This window comes from Citrus clementina, unplaced genomic scaffold (assembly GCF_000493195.1).
Source record: "Citrus clementina cultivar Clemenules unplaced genomic scaffold, Citrus_clementina_v1.0 scaffold_8, whole genome shotgun sequence".
NCBI lineage: Eukaryota > Viridiplantae > Streptophyta > Magnoliopsida > Sapindales > Rutaceae > Citrus > Citrus x clementina.
In genome coordinates this window covers 13832655-13840794 of record NW_006262022.1, presented here as the reverse complement: position 1 = coordinate 13840794, position 8140 = coordinate 13832655, and the positions used below count along the sequence as shown (strand labels likewise).

At 36.2% G+C, this 8140-nt stretch overlaps 1 non-coding gene across 1 annotated transcript; it reads left to right on the top strand.

Moving 5' to 3' along the window:
• Positions 1–3498: 3498 nt before the first annotated feature.
• LOC112096568 lies at positions 3499–3602 on the top strand. The gene has a single exon (XR_002904469.1). It is a non-coding gene; the product is annotated as a small nucleolar RNA R71 (small nucleolar RNA).
• The last annotated feature ends 4538 nt before the right edge of the window (positions 3603–8140 follow it).

Genomic DNA, 8140 nt, shown 5'->3' with positions numbered 1-8140 from the left:
ATAATTAAGCATTTCAGTTATTCTTTCTTGCATACCTGAGACGACTAACTCTTCTCCAGTTGATGAGTCAGACGAACTGCCCAATGGTTTTAGGACTCTTGGGATGATGCCTAACACTTGACTTCCTCTGATAAAAGCTGCTTCTGAGACCATTTTTGATAACCCTCGATTACCTCTTCCATACACCAAGTGTAATTTTCTCGCTGCTATGCTTCAACCAAGATCTATGGCTGCCTCAACGAACTCTTTATGTTTGCCATAGGTAAATCCAGAAAGCACACAAATGTTCTTGAATTGTCTATTTGGAGTAGCTGCCATTGTGATACTTCTTGAAAAACAATTTGTGAGTGCTTGACAAAAAAAAAATCACATTTAAGAGTCTTGGTGATAGTGGGTAACAGTTGTGTATGAGGTAACATGTCAGAGTCAAATAACGTGTTAAGCACGTGGCTCGCGAGTCAAAAAGGAAACAGTAAAAAGGAAAAAGGAAACAGTAAAAAGGAAAAAGACAGTAAAGTGAAAGGATATTTACAGGTAGTTGCGACTGTGGCTCACATCGTCCTCTGGTTTTACGTCCAGAAACGACTTGAACGCCCTCTATGGGTCGAGGATAGGCTTCCCATCCAATTTTCTTATAAACTGGCAAACAAGGTCGTTTATAGTCAGATTCCCGAGACTATATCGTGCATGCTCTTTCTGGAATAATGGCCATAACTGGAGAATCGCTCCTTGCACATATCCACTGGGATGCGTTTCAAGAGACAGAAGGATATTATCCAATGACTCCTTATTCAAGCCATCCCTAATGAATTGAATCTTATCTTCCCTGTTATCAGACACCATTCCTAAAGAACATGGGTTTTTAATGCAACTCATTCTGGCACACTTATGACAAGCAACAGAAATTCTTCGAGCTCGTCGTTTTCTTGCATAATTTCCTTTACCACAACCAGGCATGTATGCAATAAATTTTGGAGGTAACTCACCTGACGATCGTACTTTAGCCTCGATTAACCAACGGATGTCAGCAGGTATGTTATTCCTCATAAGTAATCGCATGCGTTCGGACCGAGCTTTATAGATCGTAAGGAGGGCATTCTGAGGAAGTGAAGGGAATCGCTTGTGAAGCTTCACTAGAATCTCGTTTCTGTCCATACCTTCGCCTCAGAATATCAGTTATTATGGGAAACTGAAGTAACCGACTTGATTGTCACGGAGTACCGTTATCCGCCACTTCACCGGGGTAACAAACTAAAGCACACAAATAGAAAAATAAATAAAAACACAATTAAAATCGTCCTCTTATTGAATTTACCTCAAGCTCCAACTGGATGTCGTAAACACTTCTTTCAATGTCTCTGAGTTGGCGTTCTAAACCCTCAACATAGGCTACTAACTCTGGTGGTTGTAGAGCCCAAATGCGTTGTGTTTTACAAAATTGAATCTGCCTTTTGAGATGAGTTTTGACACGTTGAAGTGGTTTAAGAATGTTCAGGAGAAACGGTCTAAGTATGAGACTCATGATTAAAAATGATAAGAGAAAACTTAATGGTAAAATAAACACACTTATGCAAAAACAATTTCAATTAGCAAAAGAATAATAATAAAAAGAAAGAAAGAAAAATCAAATCAATGAAAAGAAAAAAAAAATCAATTCAAATTTGGTGGGTCACTCAAATTTATTTCGGCGTCTTCTTCATGTGGTTGGTACTCTAGATATGGCTTTAATCTTTGACCATTAACTTTAAACGTGACACCGTTCTTTGGGTCCTTAATTTCAATTGCCCCATGTGGAAAAACAATATGAACAATAAAGGGACCAGACCAACGAGAGCGTAACTTACCTGGGAATAGGTGGAAGCGAGAATTGAATAAAAGCACTTTCTGACCTGGAGTGAACGATTTCCTCATAATTTGCTTATCATTGAAGACTTTCATTCGTTTCTTGTAAATCTTGGCATTTTCGTATGCATCATTGCGAATTTCTTCAAGTTCTGCCAGCTGTAATCTTCTTTCTGAGCTGGCTTGCTGCATGTCAAAATTGAATTTCTTGATGGCCCAATATGCACGATGCTCGAGTTCCACAGGTAGGTGGCAAGCTTTTCCATACACTAGCCTGTAGGGTGACATCCCAATCGGGGTCTTGAAAGCCGTTCTATATGCCCATAAGGCATCATCAAGTCTTAATGACCAATATTTTCTGTCTGGCCTCACCGTCTTTTCTAATATGTGCTTTATTTCTCGATTGGAGATCTCAACTTGGCCACTGGTTTGCGGATGATACGGAGTTGCCACTTTGTGTGTGATTGAATACTTTGTCAAAAGAGCTTTGAATGCTTTGTTACAAAAGTTGGCACCACTATCACTGATTATTGCTCGAGGGAATCCAAAGCGTGAAACAATGTTGCTTTTCAAAAATCCTATTACCACCTTGTGATCTGTTTGAAGATTTCGAGAATCTCACTTGTGGATTTTCCCTTTTTGCCTTTAGCTAACCTTTGAGGAAATGGAGCTTTGGGAACGTATTCTCGTGGGTTGGTTTCTTCTTTCTCCTCCGGTGATGAGTCCTCAACACTCACAGGTACAATTTGATTTTCTTTTGTCACCGGCATCTCCACTTTGTTGTCGACTTCTTTTCCTTTTCGCAAGGTCATGACTGCTTTGACCTCTCCATGCTGTTGCGGTGAACTGGTACTTGCTTCATGTACTCCTTTAGGATTAGGCACTGATTTACTTGGAAACTTGCCTTTCTCAACAGTCATTGCCAAGGTCTGAACTGAAGAAGCAAGTTGTCCCACCATCTTCTCGAGGCTTGAAACTGATTGGGCTTGTGAATTGAAGCCTGCTCTCAACTCATTTCGTAGTCCATCAATGGTGCGGTTCTGTTGCTCAATCGTGGAGTGAGTAACATTCTTGAAATTCTGGAATGCATCCTCCCATGGTCTGGGCTGAGTGTAGTTCTGGTTCTGATTGTATGGTCTAAATGGGGGCTGAGAGGCTTGAGGATTTTGTGGAATTGGTTGCATTGGTAGAGCTGGAGTTGCTGGTCCATTCTGTTGGAATCCTTGAGACCATGAAAAATTGGGGTGGTCTCTCCATCCAGGGTTATATGTGTTGGAGTATGGGTTGTAATTTGATGGCTTTCTCATTACACCTATGGCATTGACTTGATCTGAGTATGAGTCATGGTCATGTGGTTCTGTTGATTTCGCAGTTGATAACGATGCTATTTGTCGAGCAAGACCTTCAACCATCTCCTTGACTTCTTTGATTCCCGAAGTTGATTTGCCAATTTGAACCTCATTCACTCCTTTAATTCTTCTAGTACTCCTGAGTGATCGACTCCGTTGTTGGGAATTATCTGCTTGTCGCTGGAAAAACTCCCAAATTTCTGATGCACTTTTTGACATTAGCTCTCCACCACTTGTTGCTATTAGCCATTCTTGCACATTCGGCAATAATCCCTCTAAAAAGTATTGGCATTGGTGTCATTTCTCGTACCCATGATGTGGACACTTCAAGAGTAGCCCATTGAATCGCTCCCATGTTTCGAAAAATTGCTCGTCCTCTCTCTGGGTAAACTCCGAGATTTCCCTGCGAATAGCATTGGTTTTATGCACTGGGAATATTTATTCAAAAATTTAGTTACCATTTGTTCCCATGATGTGATGCTATTAGCAGGTAAAGTATTTAACCATGAACGAGCTCTATCCTTTAAAGAAAATGGGAATAATCTAAGTTTAACATCATCGTCTGAAAAATTCTCGTATTTAAACGTTTGACAAATAGCATGAAAATCATTCAGATGATTATATGGGTCCTCATTTTCTAGGCCATAAAATGTGGGGAGACAATTTAGCACACTAGGTTTTAGTTCAAAGCTCCTAGCAGCTACATTTGGGTATCTTATGCATAATGTGCTAAAATTAGCTAAAGGACTGAAGTAGTCCTTAAATGGCCTCTCCTGTGGTTGCAAATCCATTTTATTTTTAATTTGTTTGTGTGTGTGAAGTGTTTTTTCTAATTCAAGGTCTATAGGTTCAAGATTAGGTAATAATGACCTACGACCATGTATGCAAAACAAATAAAATGAAAATAAAGATGGGAACAAAACAAATAAAAATAAATAAGAGGGAGAAATTACGATACTAACCTTATTGCGCTATTAAAACCTTTCTATAAAAATACACAAAAATAAATACGTGAAATAAATTAACTAAAAATAAATTAATAAGATAAAAAAAATTACAAAGAAAAATAAATTGAAAATTAAATTACAGAATTTTAAAGAAGAGAAAAAGAAAAGAAATACTAACCTTTAAATGTAGATTCACTTTTTTTTTCTTTTTTTTTCTTAATAATTAAAAAAAATACAAGAAAACAAATAAAAGAAATTATTCACAAAAATTAATTCTATGAATTAAAATTACTTACCTCCCCGACAACGGCGCCAAAAACTTGTTGTGCAAATTTTAATGTACTCGCAAGCGCACGAATCTATTGTAGTATAGACTAATAGTGACGAGTGTCGATCCCACGAGGAGGTGGATTTTAATTGCGTAGAATTAATTTTGTGAATTGGTGATTGGAATTGTGGTGGAAGTGATTTAAATTATCCTAAAATTGGAATTGAAATGGCGATAATAAATTCTAAAATTGGAATTGAAATAAATGGCGTGAATAAATTCTAAAATTGGTATTGAAATGGCGAGAATAAATTGACGAGAATTATATTGAAATGACGTACTTGGGTATCTGGATCCGTATCAACATGCATCATGGGCTAAATATTCCTTATTAATGCCAATTAAATCATGAGGGGGGAATCCACACCTCATGAACCACGCTCTAATCAATATGATGCTAAGGTCTTATCGTGCCAAATAATAATAACCTTGTACTAGAGGGCCGGTGAAACCAAGGCAGTACTAGACAAGAATATTATTATTTGTCGACGAGAAGTCAAAACATCCACAAAAACTAGAGGGGAAGAGAAAATAAATTTACCAAATTAAGCCCATGACACATGTTGAGACTTCACCTTCAACCCAAGCTTGAAAGAAAATTAGCCACTCATAATTGAACTAGGGGCAAAATGGAAATTTATTAAAATACGAAGAAAATACAAGATGGAGAAGGAATTACAGAAAATGGATCCCAAAAATGGATTCAGAGATATCAAATTAGGGGGGGAGACCCCCTTTTTATAGATACATGGAATAAATCATGGCCATCGGATTAAAAACAGTTTGGACGCTCAGGATTGCGCCACGTCATCAGTCAACAGTCCACGGTTTGACCACGCGGATGAACAGTAACACGGTTTGACCCGGATGAACAGTAACACGGTTTGGTTGAAAATAATCCTGTGTGATGCATGCACCGTACGTGAGATTTTTCGTCCACTGAGATGCTACCACGTCACCATCAACAGTACATAAGAATTTTAGTCCAACAGGATCGTGACACCTCATCAGTCAATGCCACATCATCGGTCAATGCCACGTCATCGTCCGTCTATGTGAACAGTGTCGTGAACAGTAACATATACAGTACCGTACACGTGAATAGTACCGTACATGTGAATAGTGCCATTTTTCCTTTTATGCTCCTCCTAAGGTTTTCGACCGTCCTGAGTTCAAAAGTGATGTCTGTTTTGCCGTCTGATTTCTCCTTTATTGTGAAATGACTATAATAACCCTAAAATACATAAAATACTTAATTAAAATAAAATACAAATGTAAAATGACGGTTTTCTCCTTTATAAATATGCATTTTCTAACACTCAACACACCCCCTAACCAGCTTATTGCTAGTCCCTAGCAAATAAAGCAAAAACAAAATTCAAATTCAAAATGATTTTTTTTTTTTTAGAAACACTCGTATTTATTCAATCAGATTAATGATAGCAATCAAATAAAAGTATAAGCATTATCTCCAGTCTAAAACAACATCACACCCACATCAACCATCCACATGAATTAGCCCAGTAGACTTTGTTATAGCTACTTTCAAGAATGACATGTCAAACCCCAAAATCTCACTGGAAGTAGTGACACTCTCACAAATAAATTAAACCCAATAAAAATAGTCACTCCAATGAATGGTAATTGAGAGAGAAAATAATAAAGAAATTATATCACATGCTCTCACCAAGATGAAATAAATATGCCCTCAGCTTAGAAATAATACGATCTCAAGTCAAATAAAATGTTAGTCAACCCACTTTATTTATCTCTTTTTTTTTTATTATGCATCACTACATCTTTTTAGCCCACATAACTAGCTTATACTTCAGATTATAGTTCCCTAAAATCAAGAAGGACTTTTATTAGGATGTAACGTAGGCTAGGGACATGGTTAACAAAGAAAGGAAATAAGGAAAACAAAGTGTATGTTTGAGAAAAGTGCAGATGAATTTTATTTTTTTGGAAGTTGCAAGGTGGATTTCACCTATTATTGTTATTATTATTTTTTCTCTCTTTTTTTTTGAAACATTTTTTTTTTTGCTTTTGCTTGGCACAACTTCACTGAACAAAAATAATTATTTATATTTTTCTCAAACAAAAATAGGTGGTGGAACTTGTAAGATATTGGGTAATACTCCAAATCAAAGTGGGTTAAGATGAGAATTTTGACAAAGAAAAGTTTTTTTTTTTTAAAGGCTCAAAAAGGGTAAACTATGGATATTTGATAAAATGGATGGCTAGAAAGGCTCAAGCGGATCAAAGATGGCCTTTCCATCATCTTTTAGGGCTCTAAATAACCTTCCATATCTACTACTTAGATGGGCCTCCAAATGTAGCAACACACATTTTTTTTTCTAATTTTACATTTTTTTTTTAGGGTTAACTCAAAAGAAATCTAGAGATCGTGTATACAATAAGAAACTACTAAGCTATATAAAGAATGAGCAAAAGGGTTACTCTCCAAGAAAAATGATAGGCTCAAAAACTCACTTGGTACTTATTATGACATGTTCATTCCTTCATATTTGTCTCCGACATCAACATGTAGAGTAGCAAACATAATGTAACATCACTTAAGACCAAAGATAATACAAATACTAAAATTTGAAATTAATCATGTCATCCAATGTTAAAACAAATCACACAATTTTTTTTTTTTAAACAACATTCTACCCCCCAACCTATTCTAAACATAAAAGGAAAATATACATGCATAAATGTAAAAATGATGTAGAAAAACTAATTAGAAAAGTTACACTTAAAATGATAGAAAACGAAAATGGTTTTTTTTTTTTTAACTTAGAAGATGCGTTTCTAAAGGCACTACTCTCTATATTCAACCATCTTCGACTCAAAAGTTGGAAAAGTTACATCATCGGTCAATGCCACATCATCATCCGTCTATGTGAACAGTGTCGTGAACAGTAACGTATACAGTACCGTACACGTGAATAGTACCGTACATGTGAATAGTGCCATTTTTCCTTTTATGCTCCTCCTAAGGTTTTCGACCGTCCTGAGTTCAAAAGTGATGTCCGTTTTGCCGTCTGATCTCTCCTTTATTGTGAAATGACTATAATGCCCCTAAAATACATAAAATACTTAATTAAAATAAAACACATGTAATTAAATCACAAGAAGGTTAAATATATAAAAGTAAGGGTTGTTAGTAAGACTTAAAATGTAAAATGACGGTTTTCTCCTTTATAAATATGCATTTTCTAACACTCAACACACCCCCCAACCAGCTTATTGCTAGTCCCTAGCAAATAAAGCGAAAACAAAATTCAAATTCAAAATAATTTTTTTTTTGTTTTAATAGAAACACTCGTATTTATTCCATCAGATTAATGATAGCAATCAAATAAAAGTATAAGCATTATCTCCAGTCTAAAGCAACATCACACCCACATCAACCATCCACATGAATTAGCCCAGTAGACTTTGTTTTAGCTACTCTCAAGAATGACATGTCAAACCCCAAAATCTCACTGGAAGTAGTGACACTCTCACAAATAAATTAATCCCAATAAAAATAGTCACTCCAATGAATAGTAATTGAGAGAGAAAATAATAAAGAAGTGATATTACATGCTCTCACCAAGATGAAATAAATATGCCCTCAGCTTAGAAATAATACGATCTCAAGTCAAATAAAATGTTAGTCAACC